Source organism: Zootoca vivipara, chromosome 3 (assembly GCF_965207765.1).
Source record: "Zootoca vivipara chromosome 3, rZooViv2.hap1.1, whole genome shotgun sequence".
NCBI lineage: Eukaryota > Metazoa > Chordata > Lepidosauria > Squamata > Lacertidae > Zootoca > Zootoca vivipara.
This window is the reverse complement of record NC_142586.1, coordinates 34,713,705-34,741,232: the sequence shown is the minus strand read 5'-3', so window position 1 is coordinate 34,741,232 and position 27,528 is coordinate 34,713,705. Positions and strand designations below refer to the sequence as shown.

The following is a 27,528-nucleotide window of genomic DNA, read 5'->3' as shown; positions in this document are numbered from 1 at the left end:
AAAGGTTCAGAACACCAAAATGGTCAAAAGGCTAGAGCAACTCCTTTATGAGGAATAGTTACAATATTTGCAGCTTTTAAGAACCATGAGTAAAGGTGAGACATGATATAATATTAAAAGTTGTGTGAAAGAAGAAAAGTTTTCATCCCTTATAATACTAGAACATGAGAATATCTAACAAAACTGAATGTTGGAAAATTCATGACAGTCAAAAGGAAGTACTTCTTGACACAGTACCAAGTTAAACTCTGAAATCCACTCCAACAAGTAGTAGTAATGGCTACCAATTTGAATGGCTTTAAAAGAAGATTAGACATATTCATGGAGGATATCAGTGGCTACTAACCACAATGGCTATCTCCCATTCCCACCCACCCCCACCACCCTCTGTATATATATAGGGTCTGACACTTCTGTTTCTAGTGTATCTGAAGAAGTGTGCATGCACACGAAAGCTCATACCAAAATATAAACTTAGTTGGTCTTTAAGGTGCTACTGAAGGAATTTTTTTATTTCACAATGGCTATGTTCTTCCTCCACTGCTGGAGGCAATATGCCTCTGAATGCTGGTTGCTGAGAATCACAGGTGAGGAGAAGAAGAAGAAGAGTTTGGATTTGATATCCAGCTTTATCACTACCCGAAGGAATCTCAAAGCGGCTATCAATCTCCTTTCCCCTCCTCCCCCACCCACAGACACCCTATGAGGTGGGTGGGGCTGAGAGACTTCAGAAAAGTGTGACTAGCCCAAGGTCACCCAGCAGCTGCATGTGGAGGAGCAGAGACGCGAACCCAGATTACGAGTCTACCGCTCTTAACCACTACACCACACTGGCACCACACTGGAGAGTGCTGCTGCTCTCTGTTTTGTTTCTGTGGGCTTCCCATAGGCATCTGGTTGGCCGCTGAACTAGACAGGCCTTTGTTCTGATGAAGCAGGGCTCTTGTTGTGTTCCAGCATATTTGTCGTCTTTTAACTATGGATCGCTATGACATCTCTCATTTTACATACCCACAATAAAGAGGACATCCCCTGGGAAAAGAGGACATATGGCAACCCACACTTCACATGGTGCATTGATAGCCTTCGCAAGGTGTAATGATAGCCACCAACTTGGATGGCTCTAAACGGTAGCTAGACAAATTCATGGAGCCTAAGGTTACCAACGGTTATTGTCATAATGGTTTCAGAGTATACCTACTAAATGCCAGTTGCTGGGAATCCTAGGTGAGGAGTGTGCTTTTGCAGTCAGGTTCTGCAGGTGGACTCCCTGTGGGCACCTGGTTGGCCACTCTGAGAATAGGATGCTGGATTAGGTGGGCCTTTGGGTCTGTTCCAAAAGGACTCTTCTTATATCCTTAAAGTCACACCAAGGGCCTATTTTCATTTTTTTATTGCCTTGGACAATAGTTTTTATTACAATAACTACTCAGTGTTTTCTTTAACTCATTCCCTTTGCCCTCCTTTCTGCTACAGGTGTCCCTAAGCTTGCATCTCTCTGTTAACCCTCTCCTATTTTGTTCCACTCTATAACTATGTCTCTCTGCAGCCCCGTATCTGTTAACACCCAGTTTTCTTTTTCCGTACTTGACAAGTCTCTCTGCAAGCCATGTTGCTCCCTTTTTTATCTGTGTACGTCTAGCACTCCCTTCTCACAGTTTGTACACTCATCTCTGCTTGTCCCATTTTCTTCCTCTTGCTATGGGTCTCTTCACACTTACAATTCAGTCCCTGCTTTTCTCCCCTTGGCCTCTGCTTCTCCCCTTCCAATACTTAGCTTCCCCAGTGGCATAGCAAGGGAGGGTGATGGGAGCGGGTCGCCCCAGGTGCCACCCTGGAGGGGGTGTGACACTCGGCGCCCCCCCTGGGAACTTTTTTTTCCTGTTGCATGAGATTTTTCAACTGTTCTTATATGTTCTTTCAATGCTGATTTCATATCTGAAGTCGGTTTTGTTCTGTAAGCTCTAGTTGTTTTTTTTGCAATTAATGTTTTTGACTTTTCACCAGAGCCACAGCCGTGTGTGTGTGTGTGTGTGTGTGTGTGTGTGAAAAAAGTTCCGCACTGGGTACCACCTGGGCTTGCTACGCCTCTGAGCTTCCCCCTGCCCCTTGCTGAGTTCTGTGGCAGCAGTGTACAAGCAACTTTCCTCTTCCAGCAATCCATACAGTGACACAGGTGAGGCATGCAATATGGCTGTCTGTCTGGAACAACCAGAGCTTACTGTACAGCACACCTCTGCATTTAGCTGGGGTAGAAGGGGAGCAATACAAACACGTTTTGATGTTGCGACAGAAGTTGGAAAGGACCACAGACAACAGGTATTTACACTTCCTCTGTGGGAGTTCCAATGAGCTCGAGGGTGTCCTGTTGGGCAGGCTTGTTCATAGTTCAATCCTATGCATATTTATTGAAAAAGCAAGTTTTACTCTGTTCAAAGGGGCTTTATCCTAAATACGTGGGCATAGGATTACAGCCTTGGAGATTGAACCAGGACCCTCTATGGATTAGCATAGGCTCTCTTGCATAGGAAGCTATGCTTATACACCAGTAATGTGTTCAAGAAATGGGTTGCAGCGTTTCCCCCACACATACCAGAGGCATTTAAGATGTTCATCTTAATCTGTCAGGATAATCTTCTTTTGATAGTTGACTAATTATTAACAAGAAGTGGCTTGAGTTGTTCTTAGGCTGTGATCTCAAACAAACTTAGGAGTGAGTCTCTTTGAATTTGGTGTGATTTGTCTCTCGGTAAAAGCACACAGGATCTCCATTCTTCATTTCCTTTTAGAAAATGACCAGTAGATATGGGGCGTTTTGTGCCTTGGGATACCACATTTGGATTCCTGCTGTTCCATTTTATGTTACTTTTTTTTTTTAGTCTTTAGTCTTTATACAAATTCTATAGATAGGGTGCTGTAGGATTTTGAATAATCTATATGATAATGGGCCTAGATCCAAAGACCAGTTTAACTAGTTGTGCACACCCCTTTCAAAAAGCAAATATGTGAGAAAAGGCCACATTCGTTACGAAAAGAAAACACTTCCTGACCTAATTTGAAAATCAGCTTGGAATTCCTGCTAACGGTCATGCAGAGCATTGCTTGTCAGGAGTTAACTATCCTTGGCAGACCATCAGAGCCAGAGTCGAATGACCTTCTGGGCATAAAGCAAGCAAGACACACGAATTTCATACTGACTCCTCTGTTCAAAGTTTCTTTTTTATCATTAATAGAATATCTTAGGAGACTTAACAATATTGGGAGATCCACAGGTTAGCCACCCCTGATTTATAGCATTGCTGTCCATGTCTTCAGCTGAAAATGGCTCTTACCATGATTTACAGATACAGTGGTACCTCGGGTTACAAACGCTTCGGGTTACAGACTCCGCTAACCCGGAAGTACTACCTCGGGTTAAGAACTTTGCCCCAGGATGAGAACAGAAATTGTGCAGCGGCAGTGCGGTGGCAGCGGGAGGCCCCATTAGCTAAAGTGGTACCTCAGGTTAAGAACGGTTTCAGGTTAAGAACGGACCTCCGGAACGAATTAAGTTTGTAACCAAAGGTACCACTGTATTGGCGATAAGAGCTCACAGACTTCCAATCTAAAAAGGCCCCTGCTCCAGGCTGGCTGTATCGTTGAAGCTTTCCTGTTAAGGGAATTAGGAAAACACTACAGCACTTTGGTTGAGATCCCACAAAATGAAGGAACATAACTACCATATTTCTGCAAGTGGACTTCTTGTACATTTCTCCCAAGTGTGCTTATGTGTCTCAGTTTTTGTTACCATATTGGATTAGTCAAAATTGGTGCCACTAGAGTTTCTGCTTCAGATGTAGAGAATCAGTGTGTCCTGCCATCCACTCCCCAAAATTATTCCCAAATTACGCACATTCTGTATACAGGCCACCTTTTTATTATTATAAAGAATGCTAAAAGTGGTCTTCTCTGAAATAACTGCCTCAAATTTATTTATTTATTTAAGAATGATGTTTGTAATATATATTTACTTTTAAAAAGTATCCCTGCCTTTCACCGAGAGGCAGAGAATCTTACACTTCTGTAAGAAGAAATGTACACAGACTTTGTGATGTAATCCAATAAATTCCACATTATCTGCATCAACCAGAACAGATTTAAGATATTCTAATGGTTGCCGCAAAAACATGTACTAAGGCTGCTGAATCTATTCCATCAAAACGCTGAAACCATGGTGGTGGCATCAGTAAGCTTCAATGATAAAACAACTTTTTTCCGTAACTAGAGCACACTTGGAGAACATGAGGTTGGCCACATAATTCCTCCTTATTTTCACAGATTACTTTTTCAGATGAAAAACATCTTACCTGCTCAGCCTAATTCCTTCCAAATCTATTTAGCACACCTAGAAGTCAGGCTAGCATATCAATTAGATGCAACATGCATGTATTTATTTTAGCTGTGCGCCACCTTGCCTCCACAAACCTCAGAGCACTGATTTAGACTGTGATTCTATACACGTTTACCTGGGAGCAAATGGGGTTTGCTTCTGAGCAGGCAGGTGTAAAATGGCACAGGTAAGTATCACACCAGCCGTGTGAGGGAATTTAGATCAAGATGGTGACTCAGTGAGGTTCATGGTTTGAACTGGGCGGCTGTGCCACTACTGTTTGTGTCTATATCCTTTCTGCCACTTTGGTACATTTCAGTACACAGTTCCTACCCTTTGTTTTATACAGTTAACATCAATCTTGTATAAAAACTATACGCAGGTGAGGATATGCAATTCCGCAGTGTTGAACAAGTTGCCAGCACTATTGGAATTTTACAACTGCAGTAGGCAATGGTCCTGAAAAGCTTCAAAAGTAGCAAAATAATAAACAGAGTATTATTTGTTTGAAAACCAAGGCGCAGCTTCCGATTGGCTGCAGGAACTCTCTGCACTCAAGCAGAAGCCGCATTGGATGTTTGGCTTCCGAAAAACGTTCCAAAACCAGAACACTTACTACTGGGTTTTCAGCGTTTGGGAGCCGATTTGTTCATCAATTAAGCCATTCAAGAACCAAGGTACCACTGTATTGGTGGAGCAGCAATTTGTCCCAGTCCTAACTAGCTAGTACAGTGGATTGTAGGATTGGACAGTTAGGCTGTACTCCTAACCCCAGCTACCTGGAAGAAAGACCCACAAAATTCAGGAGGATTTACTTCTGTGTAGATATGGATAGAATTGCAGGTTTAGTTCCGATACTAGCGGAAACCAACCTAGTTTCCAGGTATGATGTGAACTCAATTATTTGTTTTCTTCAAGCTGAAACATTTGTTACTAATTGATTTCACGTTTAATTGGACCTTTATTGAGCTTTTTATAACACCATCTATTTACATTTTTTTTCACACTGAAATCTAGTTTCAGAAATATTATACTTCATTAGCTGAAAAAGAATATCAATATTTTACAAGGCTTCCTTCCTACTGCTTAATGCAGTTGTGTTATTTATCTTAAAAATAGACTGAGGAAAATATTTTTTTTAAAAAAAGAACATTGATTTTGCTCTCAAAAGTTGAATGTAAATCATCTGCTTGAAATAATACTGTATAGTATACTGTAAAACATTGCCTTGTAACTTGTTGCTCAGAGTTTGATGTATCCTTTGCCCTAAAGCCATAGCGGGTGGTTAAATCCGAATCTCCTCTGTGCCTTGCACCTAATGATATCTTTCTTGCATTTTATTTGTTTTAGGTTCCAGAGTATCCGTGTCAGTATAACTCATCAGCAGAATATCAGTTTCATCAAGGTAAAATTTGTCTGGTTATTCTTTAAGCATGTATTTCATCTCTACAATGTGATGCCATATTTGCTTACTACCGTGTTTCCCCTTTTTTAAGACACCGTCTTATTACTTTTTTTCTCAAAAAACCACAGGGTGGCTTATTTTTGGTGGGATGTCTTACTGGTATTTATTATGAGTGAGGGACGGGAGGTGTGTGCGTCCCTGGCCCAGCCCTCTATCCCCAGCCCTGGGATGTTCGCAAAGGGCTGCTCTCTCTCTCCTCTGATGTGGGGACTCACTTAATAGCAATTTGCTACACTGGAGCTTCTTAAATCTAAACCAGTATAATGGAATCTATCTGTGTGATACAGTCCTAGCAGTAGCCTATACGTAAAAGCAAATAAGGATCTCTACTAGCCAGCTGCCCAAGACTTAAGTTCCAACAGTCTGAAGTTCCAACAATGTACATAGCTGCCAAGTTATCCCTTTTTAAAAGGGATTTTCCCTTATGCTGAATAGGCTTCCTCGGGAGAAAAGGGAAAACTTGGCAGCTATGACAATGTAACACTTTGTAGTGCTATCACTGATAGCAAAGAAGGTACCTGCTGAGAACAAAGAAGCCAGCTAAACAGCAATTAAGATTTCTGACTTGGTAAATGGTAGCAATTAAGAAGCAATTGAGCTAGCGAGGTGAGTTAAATTTTTGTGGGTAAAGGAAGCTAGGACCGGCAGTTTAACTTTTGTGCTCGCAAACAGCAAGACGGAAAAAGTCCTTGATTTAAAAAAAAAGTCCCCAAGGCAAGGACTGCGATCCAGACTACTTACAAATCCTTAAAGGGGCAGCTCCACAGACAAGCAAGCATAAGGTAGAAAGGAAGGCTGCTTTATTCCATTCGGTAAAAGCAAGGAGACAACAATCAGACACAGGAGACTGCCGTCAAGAGGAAATCAACAGGCAACTCAAGGGTGGGCGCATAGAATGGAAGGGAAAGGTGGAGGGAAGCGAGAGGTGGGTTCTCTCTCTCTCTCTGTGTGTGTGTGTGAGAGAGAGAGAGAGAGAGAGAGTGAGAGAGAGAGAGAGACGCGCACACGGAGATCTCCCTTAAAGGGAAAACAGCCTTTGCATTCGCGAGGCAGCGGCTTCAAAAGCTCCTCTCCCGTCAAGAGGAAATCAACAGGCAACTCATGGGTGGGCGCATAGAATGGAAGGGAAAGGTGGGGGGAAGCGAGAGGTGGGCTCTGTGTGTGTGTGTGAGAGAGAGAGAGAGAGAGAGAGACGCGGGGGGGGGAGGTGGAGAGACAGAGAGGCGCTCACACGTAGATCTCTTCCTTAAAGGGAAACAGCCTCTGCATTCACGAGGCAACGGCTTCAATCGCCCCTCTTTTCTTCCTCGTGCCTTCATCTCCTCCCCACCCCACTTTTCTCCTCTTCACCAAGTACAGCTTACACAGGGGGTTATTGCTACTGGGTGAAGGGTCTATCAGTATGTCTTATTTTCGGGGTATGGCTTGTATCGCGCAATTGCTTAGAAATCCTGCTATGGCTTATATAATGACTACGTCTTAAAATAGGGGAAAGACGGTAGTTTTGCTTGTAATTGAATGGTTGTAGATCTTAGTTGGGGTTTTACAATTACTAAGGATACTTTTAATCTCTTGGTTGTGAATATGTTTTGCATAGGAGTGTAGCAAGTAGGTTTGTGTTCTCTCTGTTAGGAATCGTGAAAGGAAGGAGCAATGCCCCCCTCCCCCAATGACCATTTCTGTTGCAGCCCCTGATTTCTGGGCTTTGGAAGTATTTCCATACCCTGCTGCATGCCTGCTCTTTTAATATAGTCTTTGGATGTTCCAATAGTGTGCTTTACCCTCCCCTTCTAGGCTGAGTTGGTGTAGGAAACAGTGGCTGTTCTGCCTCTCAGCATAGTTTGTGTAAAGGAGCACACTCTCAGTTACATGGGGATATTGAAAGTTAAGAGTGCAATTTTCGTTCAGCTGGAAAGATATTGCATATACACAAATCTATATAGTAACTTTTTTATTTAAAAAAAAACCCCTATGATTTGGTTGAAACGTATATTATAGTATTTTTCACATGTAGCGGGAAGAATAAAACATTGTTTTATATCTTTATCTATGGCTATCTAGAGATTATTATGTGCTAAATAATTTCCCCAGATGAATAGTAAAATCTCATTGGTAATGTTTTGTATCAGTTAAATCCAAACTCCCTACTTCTAAGAATGGTTTGTAGTGAAATTGATTTCTGCTGGTACTCTTAGTGCATTCTCAGAAGTTCATGCAATTCTCAGTTCCAGTATTTTACTCCATAGAGTATAGTGTGTATGAACAGGGCCAGCAAAAACATCAATTCCTGAAATTTCTGCTATTTCTAGGCAAACATAATTACCTATCTAGAATCTTCTCCTTATTCCAAAAATAATGTGACAGCAAGTTTCTCCAAACTTGATAACTTCTCTCAAATCAGGCTGCTGCCATATTTTTTTTTAAATATATTTTTTATTAATTTTCCAATTAAAACCAATTATATCACATTCATTATTTCAAATTATACACATATATATATCAATCAAACCGAATGTTATGCCAAATCGTCTAGAGAATTTTTTATTTGGGTTCCCATGCTTCAAGAAATTGGGGATTCCTCGCAACCGTCCACTGCCGTCTTTTTTCTAAAGTTCAAATCGTCCTCCAAGTTCATAATAATCCAGATCTTCCCCTTACAGTCACATAGATGTTTTCCACTTTCAACCGATTGTTTCCCAGCTGCTGAGATAAATATCAAACAAGGTTTCACAAATGTTCTTTCTCCTGTGTGGGTTAATCAGTCCAGCCTCCCCATAAATCTTCTTAGTCTGGAGCTCCCTGTTGCGTCGAAGCAGCGCCATCTTAAAAAGCTCAAATCACTTTCGTTTTCTCTCATTAACGATTTTTATAAAATTTACAGCTTTTCCAGGCAGAAGACCCAAACATCAAACCATAAACTCTTGGTAAATTAATGGATCTCCTTGCCCTATAGCTGAACTTAGCTTCAGGTCGCTGCTCCAATTCAAAGTGCGTCACAGCTCATAAATCCTCCGAACGCGTCCAGGACTCCTTCCGTCCGACTAGGGGGGGGGGGCTTTTCTCATCGGCAACTCCACATCTTTAAAAAATATGCTCAGTAACAACAGTTTATAAAGTTCAACTCACACAGTCTTTTGCTTCTCTTTCACTCCAAACAAGCCAGGACATCGCGTCTGGGAAGGTACGAAGTAACTCATATGAAGAAAAATAAAAAAAAACTCAATTCCCTTATCGCTCCGTCCCCATCAATCCTTCTTCCAGATGATATACAGCCTTTGACTCCTCTCCCTCAGCAGCATAAATTTCTCAGCAGTAAACAGCGCTTCTTCCCCTCCTTCTGAAGTATGTCCATAGATTTAAGCCTAATTATCTTCTTTAACCATGGAAATCCCCGCCATGCAGATTAGCGTCCGGGAGTCCTGGCCCTCGTAAGTGCTTTTCAGCCCAAGCTCCCCCCACTCCATAAACAGTCGGAGTGGGTCTGGGGGCATCGCGGGCCAGCGGCCCCTCTCCGTAACCCCCGGAGAGGGTAGGGGGCTGCCATTTACTCCCCTAGCAACCGCCAAATTCCTTACGAAGGTCAGAGGGATGGAAAACAGGTCCGCCATTCCTGCCGGCGGAAACCGGAACCCAAATCAGGCTGCTGCCATAAACAAAGTTACCCCCCCCCAAAAAAAACCTACTTGCAGAAAAAGAAGTATAATTTTCCTTGCAATACAAACTTTAAAAAAGAAAAAGAAAAACCAGTAGAGTTATACAAAAACTGGATGTGACTCTTTGAGATTTCAGTCAAGGGAATTTGCTGTAAATGAGGTTGTGACAGACATGCCAGAGGGCTAGTGGGAATGCTGAGAAGGTAAAGCCTGTCAAGAAGTGGCCATGGTCCACAACTCATGGACTCTCTGAGGCCTAGTTTCCATGTTTTGTGAAGGATGCTTTGGGGAGATTCTGAATAAATACTTGGCTTGCTTTTCATGGTCTTGATGTGAGCTTCTGACAGCGGTATTTGCTGCTCCAAAACAATGACACCCTAGGATCGGTGGCACAAAAAACTGACACAAAACATCTTTAGCTGTAAAGCAGGGCTAGCCAGTGTCACATCATTCTAAAGGTTTGGGACTACAATTCCCATCTGTCCCAACCATGGATGATCGGAGTTATAGTTCAAAACATCTGGAAAATAGTTATCATGTGGGACACCTTGCATTATCTATAAATGTAGGAATTGTGTGGAGGTCACAGCCGTTCTCCGTAACTGCTGAACCATAATGTAACAAATTTGGCCACAACATTCCATGCCCATCAGGGAGGGATCTGGCATTGAAAATTTCCAAAAAACCACACTTTTCACATCTAAAATAATGATTAATCACAAACAAGTGGCGCCCAAATTAGACGTCACCACCAGAAGCTCTGAAAACACCAGCAGCATCCAATAGAAAGGCAGATCGCACCCTGCCGCCTCCAAAGCTGCGCTGCCAGATGACACCACAAAATTCCACAGCAACCAACTGAAAACAGTCCTTTTGCAGCAACAAGGCCCAGCTTTTTCAATAGGCCGCAGCATTGCCAAGCATGGAAAAACAAACAGAATAGGCCCTTTCACAACTGGGGGGGCACAGGGATGAGGCACAACAAAGGGAGGGGGGAAACACTTAACTATGGGGGGGACCCTGAGTCAGCCAAAGCAGTGGGGGGTGGGTTGGGACAGGGAAAACTGAGTAGGCCGCAGCATTGCCCAGCAGGGAAAAATGAGTAGGCCTCACCATTGTCCAGTAGGCCACAGGCAAAAACAGAATATGGGTCTTTCACAATGGGGGGTTCACAGGGATGAGGCACAACAAAGGGAGGGAGGTGAAACACATAGCCATGGGGAGGGGAGAGGAAGAACCCTGAGTCAGCCAAAGCAGTGGGGGGTGGGTTGGGACAGGGAAAACTGAGTAGGCCGCAGCATTGCCCAGCAGGGAAAAATGAGTAGGCCTCACCATTGTCCAGTAGGCCACAGGCAAAAACAGAATATGGGTCTTTCACAATGGGGGGTTCACAGGGATGAGGCACAACAAAGGGAGGGAGGTGAAACACATAGCCATGGGGAGGGGAGAGGAAGAACCCTGAGTCAGCCAAAGCAGTGGGGGGTGGGTTGGGACAGGGAAAACTGAGTAGGCCGCAACATTGCCCAGTAGGCCACAGGCAAAAACAAACAGAATATGGGCCTTTCACAGGGTGGGGGAATCACAGGGATGAGGCACAACAACGGGGGAGGGGGCTCACAGGGATGAGGCACAACAAAGGGAGGGGAAAAACACATAGCCATGTGGGGGGTAGGTAGGACCCTGAGTCAGCCAAAGCAGTGGGGGGTGGGGACATTTTCAGGAACACGCGTGGGTGGGGGAGTCTTATTTTTGAAACTTACAGGAGGGGGGTCAGGGTTGGGACAGGGCAGGTGAGGGGACTCTAAAGAGAGACTCTGAAGGTCCATTTAACAGAAAAAGGTCAATTTAACACAAAAACCCACAGCAATGCATGGCTGGGCCAGCTAGTATAATATATAAACACATACCCTTATAAACATACACACAGAAGTGTGCATGCACACGAAAGCTCATACCTATGACAAACTTAGTTGGTCTCTAAGGTGCTACTGGAATGATTTTTTTTTATTTTTTTGTTTCGACCCTTCCTATGTTATGGTCACTTCTCTTTCCTTGAGAAGCAGAAGCAATTAAAAAAACTCCCAGGTCCTTCCCTGCATTTTGATGTTGCATCCACAAAACCATCACTTTCAATATCCATTAAATATATACAAATCATTAACACCAGTTCTCCCTTTATGCTTGCCTAATCTGCATATGAAGCACAAGGAAGCTGCAGGTGCAGAAAAGGGAGGGGATAGCACAGTAGACCAGTCCTGGGTAAGTGAAGACACCCAGTCTGAAATTGTAGAAAGACATATATTTTAAAAGGGGGAAATATCAGAAGAAGAAAAGTGGAAGTACCATTCTTTAATTGCACAGCCACTGTCTTTCTTAACAGTTTTTCTTCCTGGGAAAGTTTCCCCATACCTCCAAGCTTCTTCTTTTTTTATCACCTCTGAATTGCATCTATTTTTGCTCGGCTTAGATGTAATCAGTACGGGTTTGGTTTTTTTAAAAAAACTATCGCCATGTTACTGACACTGCACAATTTTTCCATCAGTTTGCTCAAGAGAACACAGCAGAACTAGGTCAGTAAATGTTCCAATGGGAAAACAGGATTCTTTTAGCTACTTGTGTTGATAATGGCATTATACCATTTATACCATTCCATTACACTACTAGATGCAGTTTAACACACTTTCATGCAAAAGTTGGGGGAGGGTTTTTTGGTGGTGTTGGTTCCACACACACCCCTCCAAAATATAAACAATAACTTCTAAACTAACTGAGGCAGGTATTCCAACTAATCTAGTTACAGCCTCTTAGTTACAGTAAGGGTTAACTGTTAAGAGTTGCATTTAATCACTCTCCCAACAATTAATATTAAAATAAAGCTAATGATACAGATCACCCCACCAAAGAATTGCATCATTTTGCCTGACAAGTCCTTAAGATCTCTTTAGCAATGATAACTTTACTTACGTTGTGTAAACTTACAAGACTTCTGCACGTGTAACTGTGTAGGATTTCAACCTGGCAGCCTGATAATCAGGGTTTGTCTTTGTTTCGTTGACAGAAATACACCCTGCAGCCAGTTTTTTGCTCCTGCCATTAAATTTCCAAGAAAGCTGTCTATTCTAAAACATTTCTAGGCAGTCTGTTGTATCAGTGCAATTCAGGTAGGGCCTCTGTAATGGCACACAAGATGATACATAAAACACTGTTATTCAGCACTTCTTCATTCCAGTGTCAGAAAAAAGACAAAAATAGCATTTTGCATGTACAGTGGTGCCTCGCTAGACGAATTTAATTCGTTCCACGGGTCAATTCTTATAACGAAAAATTCGTCTAGCAAATCCCATAGGAATGCATTGAATTTTATTTTTATTTATTTTTGCCCATAGGAACACATTAATTGAATTTCAATGCATTCCTATGGGAAACCGCGATTCGCTAGACGAATTTTTCATAAAATGAAATTGTCTAGCGAGGCAACTTCCGCTCGAAAAATCCTTTTGTTAAGCGAAAAATTCGTCTTACAGGGCGTTCGTCTAGTGAGGCACCACTGTATTCAGTAAGACTGTTAAATACTAAAAGTGATATAAATTTTGAACTATGATCTATAAGTTTGATCTAAACTTATAAACATTTTGCTGCCTATCCAAGACAAGTGACATTACGAGGCCTTTGTGTAAATTGCTTTCAAGGTACTGGTAACAGCAATTAGACAGGTAGAGAACCATTCATATAAAAGACTACCGAGGGCCTCTCATTAAGAAGACAATTTATATATTTTCTGTCTCATTCTTTTTTTTAAAAAAAATCCCCCAAAGATAACAAGCTCACCTAGAAAGGCTGCAAACTGGGTTTCAAGTGGTACACATGAAATGTACACCAGAATAGTTCAGATAATCTGTACATTAACCAGAAAGGTGAAACCTCAAAAAATTGTACCTCAGGATGGCTTTGACTCCTAAGAGAAGCCAGCATTTCTGCACTAAGCAAGACAAGTCACACATGAGTTGGATTACAGGTAGGTAGCCGTGTTGGTCTGAGTCGAAGCAAAATAAAAAAATTCCTTCAGTAGCACCTTAAAGACCAACTAAGTTTATATTTTGGTATGAGCTTTCGTGTGCATGCACACTTCTTCAGATACACTAGAAACAGAAGTGTCAGACCCTATATATATACAGAGGGTGGTGGGGGTGGGTGGGAATGGGTGGTGGGCTGATGGGAGTGGTAAACCTGGAGATGGCTGTTAATGGTTGCTGATGGCTGCAATTAGTCCTGGGCTGAGGTGCTAAAATCCAATGAGTTGGATTGTTGGCCTTTCAGAGCATAAAGTATGATCTCGAACTCACCTTTTTTATTATGGAACCTTTGCTCCTAATCACACATCTTTTACCCATTTGTAATTTTTGCTGAAATAAACATAGCAACATACAAAAACATTTCAGTACTATACTGTAAATAGAACAAGATTTCATTAACAGCATCGTACCCCTAGGCAGTAAAAAAACAAAACAAAACTTGACCCTAAAAATTAGTAAGTGGTAGGATTTTGATTATTTGGTATATGAAGGAAAAATACAACCTACAGAGGAATTCCTAGGCTAGCCTAAGGGCCATTGGCAATGCAAGAGAACTGTCCTTCCCCGCTACCCTGAGGTGTGAACAGAGACAGGGTATTCGGAAGGTTGTCAAGGTAACTGGGTGTGATGTCACAGGAAGAGTTTGGGGCCTTTGGCAGGATGCTTGGAATAGCTGACGCGGGTGGCGCTGTGGGTTAAACCACAGAGCCTAGGGCTTGATCAGAAGGTTGGCGGTTCGAATTCCCGCGACGGGGTGAGCTCCCGTTGCTTGATCCCAGCTCCTGCCAACCTAGCAGTTTGAAAGCACGTCAAAGTGCAAGTGGATAAATAGGTACCGCTCCGGCGGGAAGGTAAACAGTGTTTCTGTGCACTGCTCTGGTTCGCCAGAAGCGACTTAGTCATGCTGGCCACATGACCCATAAGCTGTACGCCGGCTCCCTCTGCCAATAAAGCGAGATGAGCACCACAACCTCAGAGTCGTCCGCTACTGGACCTAATGGTCAGGGGTCCCTTTACCTTTACCTTGGAATAGCTGAGAAAAGGGCAGATGACCATGCTGTAAGATCTGGGCTCTCTCCATCTAAATCCAGGCGTAATTATGTGAATAAATCATATTCCTTAAAGCTACAACAGCCTCTGTCATGTCTCCAATTCTCCAGAGGAGCACAGACCCTGGTTGAGGGCCAAGACTCCTACAATCCCGTGCATGGCTTGGCAAGGTCTGTAACAAAAGTGTAGTCCTATGCATTCTATGCAGAAGCACATCCTACAGAATTAACTAGGGCTTACTTCCAGTTACCGTAAAATTGTATAGCAGGGATGGAGAACCTCAGGCCTAGGGGCCCCTCTAGGTCTCTCCATCTTGTTCTTAGGTCTCCCTGCTGCCAGGCTTCGGGAAAGTGGCTTCCTCCCTCCCTTTGGCCGTGGATAAGAACAACAAAGCAAAAATATTCTCTTACCATTTAAATACATTTTAATGATCACAGCGAAAGAACAAAGAGTCCATCTCGGAGTGAAGGTGCTCCCAATTAAGGTTTCCACCCACTTCCCCCTTAGTCACCCCCATCACTTCCGCATCTTGCAACCTGATCTCGCAACCACTGTGCTTTTTGTATGGCCACCTTATATGCTCTATGTGACCTTGGACTGATAGGATGTACACTTTACAGCGAGAGAGAGAGAGAGTCTGTTAGCTCTCTCTCTTCCAGTTCTTCTTCACCTTGCTGTTCACCTCCCAGTTCTTCCCAACATTTGCCTTCAGAACTATGCCCCTCTGCAAACCACTGTTCCACTGCTCCAGGGCAGCTTCAAGATCCGGGTCAGGAGAGGGTGGAGAGGGGTATGCAAGTGTGTGTAGAAACCCGCCTACTGTGATGTTTACATTGCTTTCTCCATCCTCTTTTGCCTCTGGTCCTGCTCACCGCTGTTACACAGTTCCTGGAAGGTTTGCAGACCTCTAGTTGAAAAAAGTGCCCTCGCACTGGTATATGGGATCTCAGCCTAAGTCTTCACTGAGCTCAGTGGACTGACTTCTGAGTATGTAGGAACAGGATTGCACTGTAAGCTATTGTTCCACAAGGCAGCTGTGCAGGAATTCTGGAACTTGTCCTCTTTGTGTCTGAACTTGTCTTCCCAGATACTGCGTAATTGATGGGTGGGTAAAAAGTGTGAGGCAATATCTGCAGGAGGATTCAACCTGTAATTATATACGATTTTGATTTATCACACATAGTTTTAAACTTACTTCATAAGAATATATGATGTCAATATTTAGTATCTTATTTCCAGTGCTTGACTGCTAGAAAATTCTTTTTGGTAAGTCAGCGTATGTGTTATTATTTTCATGGCAATTGCCCTTACACCCACCTACCCACCCATTTCAGTTCTTAGCTCTGTGTGGGAATTGAGGGGTCCATTCTAATGATTCTCAGCACCCTTAACAAACCACAGACCCCAGGGTTCTTGAGAAGAAGCCACAACAGTTTAAATTGGTATGATAATGCTTCAAATGTAAAGTGTAGATGGGGCCATATTCATTTGTGAGTCACTGATTATTATTATTACTATTAGTATTATTTATACATTTGACAGCTCTTTTGCTATGAACAGTGCATCTCACTGAATATTTATGATACAACACTAAAGTAGGTAATCATTACTCCCATTGAACACAAATGGAATTGGGTATTATGATGACAAATTACCCCCAGCTGAGCTGCATAGGAACCTGGGTTTCATATAATTGAGCCACATATTATTGCAAAACAAGAAGCCAACTGTGCTTTTGGTTTAATTTTTATTATATATTCTATATTACGATATATAAGATTCTGTATTCTATATTATATATTTCTCTCTCTCTCTCTCTCTCTCTCTCTCTCTCTCTCTCTCTCTCTCTCTCTCTCACACACACACACACACACACAGTTGATACATTTTAAATAAAATAAACCTAGTTTCCCTTGGTTTTACAATAAAACAGCTCCTACCTTTAGCTGAGGAGGCAAGTTCTGTTGAGCAGAGAAAAACAACAAGTTTTCTTCAACTTTTCATTCAGATTATCAGCAACAAGGGTACAATTTATGAGAGGAAACATTCACATCTGTCAGCCCCTTTTTAGTTTACCACCAATTGTTATTCAACACTTACATGCAGCTACAGTCCAGTTATGAGATCTACCATACTTTACATTTTCCCATGCACTAAATGCCTCATAAAAACAGTATGACAAGGTTCCGGTTTCCGCCGGCAGGAATGGCGGACCTGTTTTCCATCCCTCTGACCTTCGTAAGGAATTTGGCGGTTGCTAGGGGAGTAAATGGCAACCCCCTACCCTCTCCGGGGGGTTACGGAGAGGGGCCGCTGGCCCGCGATGCCCCCAGACCCACTCCGACTGTTTATGGAGTGGGGGGAGCTTGGGCTGAAAAGCACTTACGAGGGCCAGGACTCCCGGACGCTAATCTGCATGGCGGGGATTTCCATGGTTAAAGAAGATAATTAGGCTTAAAACTATGGACATACTTCAGAAGGAGGGGAAGAAGCGCTGTTTACTGCTGAGAAATTTATGCTGCTGAGGGAGAGGAGTCAAAGGCTGTATATCATCTGGAAGAAGGATTGATGGGGACGGAGCGATAAGGGAATTGAGTTTTTTTTTCTTCATATGAGCTACTTCGTACCTTCCCAGACGCGATGTCCTGGCTTGTTTGGAGTGAAAGAGAAGCAAAAGACTGTGTGAGTTGAACTTTATAAACTGTTGTTACTGAGCATATTTTTTAAAGATGTGGAGTTGCCGATGAGAAAAGCCCCCCCCCAGTCGGACGGAAGGAGTCCTGGACGCGTTCGGAGGATTTATGAGCTGTGACGCACTTTGAATTGGAGCAGCGACCTGAAGCTAAGTTCAGCTATAGGGCAAGGAGATCCATTAATTTACCAAGAGTTTATGGTTTGATGTTTGGGTCTTCTGCCTGGAAAAGCTGTAAATCTTATAAAGATCGTTAATCTTCATGGCTATGAGAGAAAACGAAAGTGATTTGAGCTTTTTAAGATGGCGCTGCTTCGACGCAACAGGGAGCTCCAGACTAAGAAGATTTATGGGGAGGCTGGACTGATTAACCCACACAGGAGAAAGAACATTTGTGAAACCTTGTTTGATATTTATCTCAGCAGCTGGGAAACAATCGGTTGAAAGTGGAAAACATCTATGTGACTGTAAGGGGAAGATCTGGATTATTATGAACTTGGAGGACGATTTGAACTTTAGAAAAAAGACGGCAGTGGACGGTTGCGAGGAATCCCCAATTTCTTGAAGCATGGGAACCCAAATAAAAAAATTCTCTAGATGATTTGGCATAACATTCGGTTTGATTGATATATATATGTGTATAATTTGAAATAATGAATGTGATATAATTGGTTTTAATTGGAAAATTAATAAAAATATATTTAAAAAAAACAAACATAAAAACAGTATGACTCCATGCCACCTGTCCTTTGGGTCATTTAATGCAGGAAATGGAGTAACCTGCTAAATTATTTATTTCTCACTAGCTGTTCCCGGCCACACATTGTTGTGGCAATCATTCCCCCCAAAAAACACGTGTGTTCTGTTAAATTCCCCGCCCCCCGCCCCGACCCATTCATACTCCCCAGAGTCACGGCCCTCCCCCACTCAGTGCCCCAGTTCCTCACACCACCCCTGTTCCTCACTCCAGACGTAACAGCACTTCTCTCTCTGGTCCCCCTGCAGCGTGATGTTCCCGGCCATGCATTGCTGTGGCAATCATTCCCCGCAAAAAAGCGTGTTAACCCCCCCCGCCCCGCCCGATTCATCCTTCCCGAAAGCACAGCCCTCCTCCACTCAGCGCCCCCATTCCTCTCCCCAGCCCCGTTCCTCACCCCAGACGTCATGACACCTCTCTCTCTGGTCCCCCCGCTGCGTGATGTTATCTTCCTCCCGTGTGATGGCACCCGTCACCCCAACCCCTCTCTCTTTCATCCGCACATCCCATGTGCATCTTGGGAAGGGCCTGGCCTGTTCCCCTGGCTGGGCAATGCTAGGCAATGACATGTTATTGTGATGTCACAGATACTCTGTAGCCAATGGCAGCAGCTGAGACATCCTCAGCTGTGCTGCTTTGACATCCAGCAGATGGTAATACAGTACAACTAACTTTGGAAGAAGGTTTTTCTAAAAAAAAGAAGGTCACAGGTGAGACATCTATGTAATCTAGATATATAAAAACACTCCCGTATTCGAATACAACGTTGTGTCAAAATTTCAAAGCAATTGGTCAAGTACTTTCGGAGAGCATAGATTGGTAACGAATGGACAGTTACATGTTTCTTTATATAGATAGAGTGACAAGGCTGTGAAAATTCACAAACCTGGAGCATTTTGGCGCTGGCATTGATATGGGGGGGTCTATAATTCTACCCTTTCAAGTACCAATGGCCACACTCCTTTTTGACTACAGAGAGCACTCCAGGAGATTATGCAAGAACATAATTTTTTGGGGGGAGGGGGGAGACACAGGGTAAACAAGCCTGCTAGATTTATTGATTATGCTACAGAGGGGATGTAGAGCTGTAGGGTAATGAAGACAGAAACCACCAAAGTGTAGCCCTGTTGGTATTCAAAGATTTATATCAGATATCATTTATGGTTCACATCTTTTGCTAAAAGATTCACAATAAAAGATTCAGCAAGCAGATTTGCCTCCTTGCAGACAGGCAGATTCAGATTGCTCAGAAGTCTTTCAAGGCCTCCAACTACACAGTTTCCAAGGCAGGTCAAAGCAGAAGGTCTAAAGAATAAACCTCTTTGGTTTTATCAGTAGCAGGTGATTTTTGCATGTGAGGACGGGTGGGAGACCAGCATATGAAGTTAGCAAATCAGTTGTCTGGCCTATGTGATTTCTGACATTATTAGGGCATCATGGAACTGGCTTATGTGGAAACAACTCTCCTCCACAACAGTAAGGCGTGACATGAATAGGGCTTTTACAACTGTAGCATTACATGGGTTAAGACATAAGGCTTCGTCCGGAAATTCTGAATCACCCAAAGCAAGTACTGTACCATGAATATTCCAAAGCAGGGTAGAAGGTTCATTAAGAGAAAACAGAAGAGGAGATGCAATCAGACATATAATGTAACAAATTCAAAAATAGTGTGCTAATGACTACATTGACCTACTTGAGTTATTGAAGCTTACATAATTTTTAGATTATTTTGCAGAGTTTTTATTTCATTCCAGGCAGACATTTGTTTTTTCAGGTAGAGAATAAAAGCCATTTAAAGTGTGTATACCTTGTGCTCATACCCCACCAGTCTTCCATGGTGGTGCTACCTCAAAATAAAGCCTTCATTTATAGGAGAATTCTCAGGTATGAAGAGCGATCTTTTGGCAACCAGTTGGCACATAACAGTTACATTTAAGTTACATCATGCTGATATTAGACCCGAGTTATACTGGCTAGGTAGGAAATGATGAACAGCAAAGAGGAAGTATTTAAGGAAATATTTCCATACCTGTTTGAAAGGGTTATTCAGTAAGTGGCACAATGGGCATTAAACCAGTGTAAGGCATTGGTGTAAAGCCAGTGAAAAGGCAATACAGAATTTTACAGTCAATAAAATGCAAATAAAGCATAGTTTTGCATATAAAAACGCACTGTTCTGTGTGAGAAGTAAAAACATATATCAGCCCTTCTATTTGCAGCTAGGGCAGCATCAAACTGAACAGTAAGTGTGCCATAGACAGAGATTGCTCCAATTATGACAGAGTTTATGCCTTTCAACTAATGAATTAGCCCAGTCGACTAATGAATTTAAAAGAGGAAGGCGTATGTTCCCTTTCCAGAACTCTTGTATAACCATTCCAAATTTTTAATCATTTATTTGCTGTAATTGTTGAAAGAAGCAAACTTGACCACTGTCATAGAAGCTATGCACACTCTGTGCCCTTAGATGAGAAAATAACCATTCAGTGCTGTCCAAATTCTTCCTTAGAGGATTTTAGTTAGAACAGTCTGTTTGCTCTGCCAAACAGTGTCTCTGCTGCTGTTTGCTCTGGCATACAGTATTGTAAAAGTAGAGCACTGAATTGTGGGCTGAATTCTCTTCGTTATAAGAGCAATTAAGAAAGTGCAGTCTTTATTTTAAAGAAGAGTCATTATGTGAGCTTGGCCAACTATGGTTTGTAAAGAAAAAAAATTATGCACATGTTGATTAAAAGGAATGCTAACTAAAGATGAAATATGTATGAATGAATACTAAAGCTAATCACACGTGATATGGCCCAGCTGTGCACTAAGTCAGACTTCTCTTTCATGTAAGATAAAGGAAGGCAGCTTTCTCTCATGTAACAGCGATGAGTCAAGGGTGAGTTTATTTGAAGTCAAGGGTGAGTTTATTTTTTAAGGCAGTAAGGAAAAAAGAAAAAAAGATTGCAGAAATAATATATAAATGGGAAGGGAAATATACGGTAACTGGGGGAGAGGAAGATCAAAATTGTTTGGAAAGAAGGCTTCCAGAGTGAGAAAGGGATGGAAAGACGATTGAATGGGAACAAACAGGAGGATGAGCTAATTGCAGGGACATACCTAGGGGTTGGCTAGGTTGGCCCCTGCCAACAACGCAGGGTAGCTCCTCACCCCTGCAAAATTTGTGCCTCTTGGCGCCTCCGGGCATGGGCTGTTGCAGCATTCCCATCGAGCCCCTTCCCAGTCAGTTGGCAGCACTGGTGGCTCAACAGCTCGGCCCTCTGCCTAGTGCAGCCGCTGCTCCCTGCCCTCTGTTTCCCCTGCTTGCCACAAGGGAGTGCAGCCTTCCAGCTGATGATTGAGAAGCATCAGGCAAGGCTCTTAATTCAGCATAGCTGAGTTGCTTTGCCCTGGTTTCCTTCCCGCCTTGACCAGTTTACAGTGCGAGCGCACCCCAGAGAGCAACAGCCATTGACTTAAGCAGGGCTTACTTCCGAGTAAAGTGTGCAGAGGCGCACAACCGCCAAGCTAGTGCTTTTCTACTGGTGCCTTGTCGGAAGTAACAAAAAGGCAAGTGAGGTATTGTCAGAAGTTCCTGCCTCTGGATTTAGGCTTGCAATCCTGTGTACCCACTTTCCTGTTAGCAAGCTCAATTGAACTCAGTGGGAATTACTTTTGTGTTAGGCATAGCACAATCATATGAACGTCTGTCTTGAGTCATTTGTGATTATTGAATTATGCCCAGGGCTCAAGGGCGGGGGGGCGGGTACAGTTCTTTGCCAAGGGCACAAGGGAGTCAAGGCAGCCTAGGTACACATCTGAAGGTATGAGTGAAAGAAGAGGTAAAGCCTAGGAGAAGCAGAGAAAGAAAAGAAAGAAAATAAGAGAATTAGGGAGAAGGGTTAATTTTGAAAAACCTGTCTTATGCAGAGTAATTAGGGGTTCTCCATCTGTTTTCTCTTAGCAAAACCCCTCTCTCTCAAATCTGACTCTCTCACCCAATCTCAATATCTCAAAAAAAGATAGTAGTATTAGATGCAGTGTTGACACGAGCATAATAGAAAAGAAAGAAACCATCCTCATTCATGCAAGTTTTTTGCAGCATCCAAAATGGCATCAAAATGTCACTTGATATTCCCCACCTGGATTTACCCTTTCTGGGAGAAATAATCAAAACAACATCTTTAGTCAGATAATAAATTAAACAAAAACTTCTGAACATTTCTCTGGCCACTTCTCAATGGTAAGGTGGTGTTGTTTTTGTTTGTTTTTGTTTTTTAAATAGTTCTTCATTCTCTGAAATGGGGGGAACGGGAAGAGAGAGGACATCAAACTTTGAACTCTCCAGGCATCATCTGTTCATTTTCTATTGTTGAAGCAGATATTGTCGATCTCTTGAGAATCTTATTCTTGCTCCATTCCATTATTCCTAATTGCATAATTGTGCTTTCATAGATCCATAATGTGTGCGGCTATTTGATTAATCATTTCCGGAGTATAGTGTCTTTACTCGTCTGTCAAGGGTGTCATTTAGGCTTTGGTCAGATTGAAGTTCAAAGGCTTGTTCTTAGTCAGCTTGCAATGAAAACATCTGCAGGGCAATTTGCCTTTAATTCAAATTAGATTAGAAGGTCTAACTTACTAAGAAACATATAGGCTACAATATTAAGAAAGCGTTTTCCTAGTTCTGAGCAAACCCAGTTAGAAGGGGATGCAAGGTACACTGCTTAATCCTTCTCCAGTTCGTTAGCTAACAATATGGAAATAATAAACATTTAGTTGGCATACAGGGAGGATTGGCAGTTTCTTTTCCACGGACCCTGGAGTCCTACTCTTTAACAGTAGATATTAGAAAGTGTGAAAAGCTCCAAATACTGAATTATGTAGATTAGACTTCCGTTAAAGTACAAAAGCAGGCCAGGTCATGTTTTTTAGTCAGTTTGCAATTCTACATGTGGATGAAATCTAAAGTTAAGGTCTATAAAAGGGTTTAGACATTTTAAATATGTACCTGGCAATAAATTTGAACTTTCTTTCCTCCCTTCCCAAGAAAGTACAGAGAATTGATGTAGGTTTCATACACACCACAAATTCAAAGCTTACCCCCAATAATCATGGGAACTATAATTTTTAAGGGTGCTGGGAATTGTTAGCTCTATGGGGATAAACTACATTTTCTGCGATCCTTGGGGCATGTGCGATTTAAATGTATGGTGTGTGGTATGCAGCCATCATCAAGAGAACCCTGCTTGAGAGTGTTATGTCTGATATTAAAGCTGTGTTTTGGGTTGAAAAAGAGCAAGATGTGCTTCATGTATAGTTTTATAGAAGCTGGTATCCATATATGTGAAGCTATAAAACCACTACAAATACAAGTAATCCCAGCATGAACTACCATCAGCTGGTTTGGGTTGCAGGTTGTGAAATGATACAAAGCACTTTGAGGCTCTGGCCCAGTTCACACATCATGGTAAATGATGCCGATAAACAGCATACACTTAAAGCACATCCAGTGCGCATAGGCACAATGCCCATTCTTGATCTAATGGTAATGAATTGTCATCTCTGATCAAGACCCCTGGCAATAAACTATCAAGAAAGATGAAGTTTATCTACTTTGGGATCAGCAACAAGGCTGGGTGGTGGGGGTGGAATTGATCGTAACTGTATCAGCAGTTCTGGTTTGGTTTCGAAAGCTGCAGCTCCCTTCCCTGGCCTTCCAAGGAGAGGAAGGGAGCTCCCTGATTGCTGTTCCCAAGTCCTTGATTCAAAACTGGCAGTACAGAATGTTTACAGAGTGAGGTGACCGCCCTTTCTTTATATGTGTGACTTGGAAGGTCATCTTGATGCCAGTAACATTTGTATCTTGGGCTGAATTTTTTAAAGAAACACTCTGATTGAGATTTCCTTACCCACATGCAGAAGATACTCAATTTAAGCGCTGAAATATAAGTGGGCCAAACTTGTGGTCTGCGTTTCGTTTTGTTTCATGTGTTGGCATAGTGTTTATTTCTTTATTGCAAATTTTAGGGAGAAGGAATAAACCATACTGTAATTAGCAGCTGCTTCTTAATCGGACTTTCCATTTTATTTTAATTAAGAACAGCTAGACCTGGGGCAAACTTCCAATACACGCTCTTGCTCATTCACCACCTACTAGATGCCTTTATTTCTCCGGTGTAGGACAGCACCATGCCCATCCTTACAGGATTATATTCTGACAAATCTATCTTTCAGAACGCTCGACACCATTGCATTATTTCAGTTTAGTCAAGAGTGATGTATCCAACTCTAAATTAGCCATGCCACTAATTTCATGGAATTGTTTTCTTGCTAGCAGTGGCCTACATAAATAAAAGTAGAGTCATCTACTTTTAATGGAGATTGCCTGATTCAAACCCTTTTATTATTCCTAAAAACATGACAAATGCATGATTTTTGAATGACAACTTTCTCTACCATTTTATTTTCCACAGTATCAACGGCATTTATGTAATTTTTGGGCTGTGAGATACACTTCTGCCATCTTTCACTGCATTGCTAAAACGATTCCTGGCATACAGTTCTATTTCTGACAATTGGCCAATGAGATTATACAAAGTTTAAGGGAACATCCAGTGAGAACTATCAAAGGCTGAAATTACAGGATAGTCATCTCTGTTCTGGAGTGCCACACAGGTCTATTCTGTCCTTCAAGCTTTTCAACATACATGTCATTTATTTATTTTTAAATATCTGTATAAAACAGCCAGGAGACATTCTCCAGAGTATTGGAGTGGGTTGTCATCAGACCTCTCATCTCTGTTTTCTTCTTGCCATCTCTCCTTCATCTCTTCTGAAACAGGCTTGGCTGTTTTGTCTTTGAATGATTACCTAAGTATGGTAATGGGAGTGAATAACCTGACATAATTAAGGCAAGACAGAGTTCCTCATGGTGGGTGGTCCTAGAACAACACACAGTAGCAGAAATGCCAGTTCTGGGTGGTTCACATTCCTCCTCCTGAAATAGCAGGGCTACAGATAGTGGGTGCTCCTGGTTCTGGGTCTCCTGGATTTTCCGGCCGATTCTGTATCCCAAAGCATGTTTAGTAAGCTTTGGCTCAACACCAGCTGTGCTCCTTCTTACAACAACAACAATAACTTGGCCATGACTGTTGGCCTCTTTACTTTTTTAACTAGACTTCTGTAATGTCCAGTGTGTAGGACTGAAGATCACTTGGAAACTTCTGCTGGAGTTGAATGCAGCAGGAGCATAGAAGACAACTACTGCTAGAGCTAGATGCTGCTCACATCTTACCTTTACATCACTATGCAACCTGAGAGAGCAACTTCCTCCATGCTCCTTGCCATTCATTGATTCTGGTAATGAGATGTTGCTTTGGGTGCCACCTATGTTGCGTATCAGTATGTCTTCAGCAGCCAATAGAGCTGCTTCTTTTATTAGCGATGGTCCAGAGACATGCCACATCAAAGTGAATGGGTCAATTAGGCATGCTTATTTCAGACAGGCTTTAATGGAATCCTGGAGTTGGAAGGGACCACGAGAGTCTTCTAGTCCAACCCCCTGCAGTAGAGTCTTTTTCCCAACTTGGGGCTCGAACCCACAACCCTGAGATTAAGACTCTCTTGCCGTACTGACTGAAGGTGCCACAATTGCAGTTCGTGCTATTCATTTTTTCTTTATCTCTCATTAGGATTTATTTATTGTTTGCATTTTATTTTACTAAACTCCACTTTTATAAGAATTTTAAAATTGAAAAAAGAATTTTAATTTTTGGTATAACTAAATAATGCAAACATACACAGTGCGCCCCACTATGAACACAAAAATAGTTTGAAATCACAGTGAGGTTGATCATGGGTTACATTTTTTAAAAGGTAAAATGGGGCATTTTTATACAGTATTTTCTTTTTAAAAAACAGATTAAGTACATGACTAGAAGGATGTGATAATTAAGAGCTATTGGCTACAACATTTAACTTTGCTTGATTTAATGAGATTGCTTAATTTAGTGGGCACAATGGCACTCCCTTCAATGTAAGCAGTACACAGAATAATGTATGTGAGAATGGATCTCAACTATGGGTGTATTTTGTCTGGCCATTTTTTTAGAATGTTGGGCAGAAGGAGCTTCCCAGTTCAATATAGGCTATGGAGTAGCCCATTCCTGTCCAGGGTCCTAGCATGCAGAATACTTCCACAAAGAGCAATACTAGCTTGTGCACTCAGTAGAGGTGATGTAGATGAAAGATCGAATCTTTCGCCATGTTATGGGGATACAGTCTTGCATTTCCATATTTGTGTGCTGATCTTTACAACAAGGGAAGAGATGGACAACACTATACGATTTAACTATATTCCAGTAAATTGTTTCAGGATATTATATACAGTGGGGACCCAGGTGGCGATGTGGGTTAAACCACTGAGCCTAGGGCTTGCTGATCAGAAGGTCAGCGGTTCGAATCCCTGTGACGGGGTGAGCTGTGACGGGGTGAGCTGCCAACCTAGCAGTTCGAAAGCACGTCAAAATGCAAGTAGATAAATAGGAACCGCTACAGCGGGAAGGTAAACGGCGCTTCCGTGTGCTGCTCTGGTTCGCCAGAAGTGGCTTTGTCATGCTGGCCACATGACCTGGAAGCTATACGCCGGCTCCCTCGGCCAATAATGCGAGATGAGTGCGCAACCCCAGAGTCGGTCACGACTGGACCTAATGGTCAGGGGTCCCTTTACCTTTACTTTATTATATATAGTACATTAAAATATTCGTGTTGAATACAGTAGCAGATTTGGATATGTCCTGTTCAGCCCTGTTCAGGGAGGCTTTTAATGTTTAATAGATTATTGTGTTTTATTTTTCTGTTGGAAGCCGCCCAGAGTGGCTGGGGAAACCCGGCCAGATGGGCGGGGTATAAATAATAAATTATTATTATTATTATTATTATTATTATTATTATTATTATTATTATTATTTTATTTTGCATTACAGGGTGTGGGGAACACACTCCTTTTCCTCTTGTTTCTTCTTTCATTGTAATTAAACTCTGAGCTGTTGTACTGAACTTTGCACACTTACTTCAGTATTTAGCTGCTGCTTTCTTACCAGATGATTTAGGATCCTAATTCAGACTGTCGCATATGCCTTCTTAACTCTAAGATCATAATGCAGCAAAGTGATAATACCTGAGACAGCCCTTGACAACTGCTTAGAGACTTCAGTTGGTACCCAGTGTGTTGGTACACATAGGGTGTGGTACAGAGGTTAGAATGTTGGACTAGTAGCAGAGAAGCCCAAGCTCCAATCCACATTCACCTATTATAGTCACAAGTCTAACCTACATCACAGGCTTGTTGTAAGGGCGCAGTGGGGTGGAACAACATTCCCTGCCCTCAGCTCCTTGGAATGACGGGATTAAAATGTCATAGATAAATATACAGTATTTGTTATGCTTCCTGGCTTGCCTAGGTTATGTTCCATGTGCTCTA

General features: G+C 42.3%; 1 long non-coding RNA gene across 1 annotated transcript in view; it reads left to right on the top strand.

Moving 5' to 3' along the window:
- LOC148686208 (uncharacterized) overlaps positions 1-27,528 on the top strand; it is a 41,996-nt gene that overhangs the window by 7,390 nt on the left and 7,078 nt on the right. Inside the window, exon 2 of the long non-coding RNA XR_015948895.1 lies at positions 5,720-5,774. This is a non-coding gene — a long non-coding RNA (uncharacterized LOC148686208). The remainder of the gene's footprint in view (positions 1-5,719; positions 5,775-27,528) is intronic.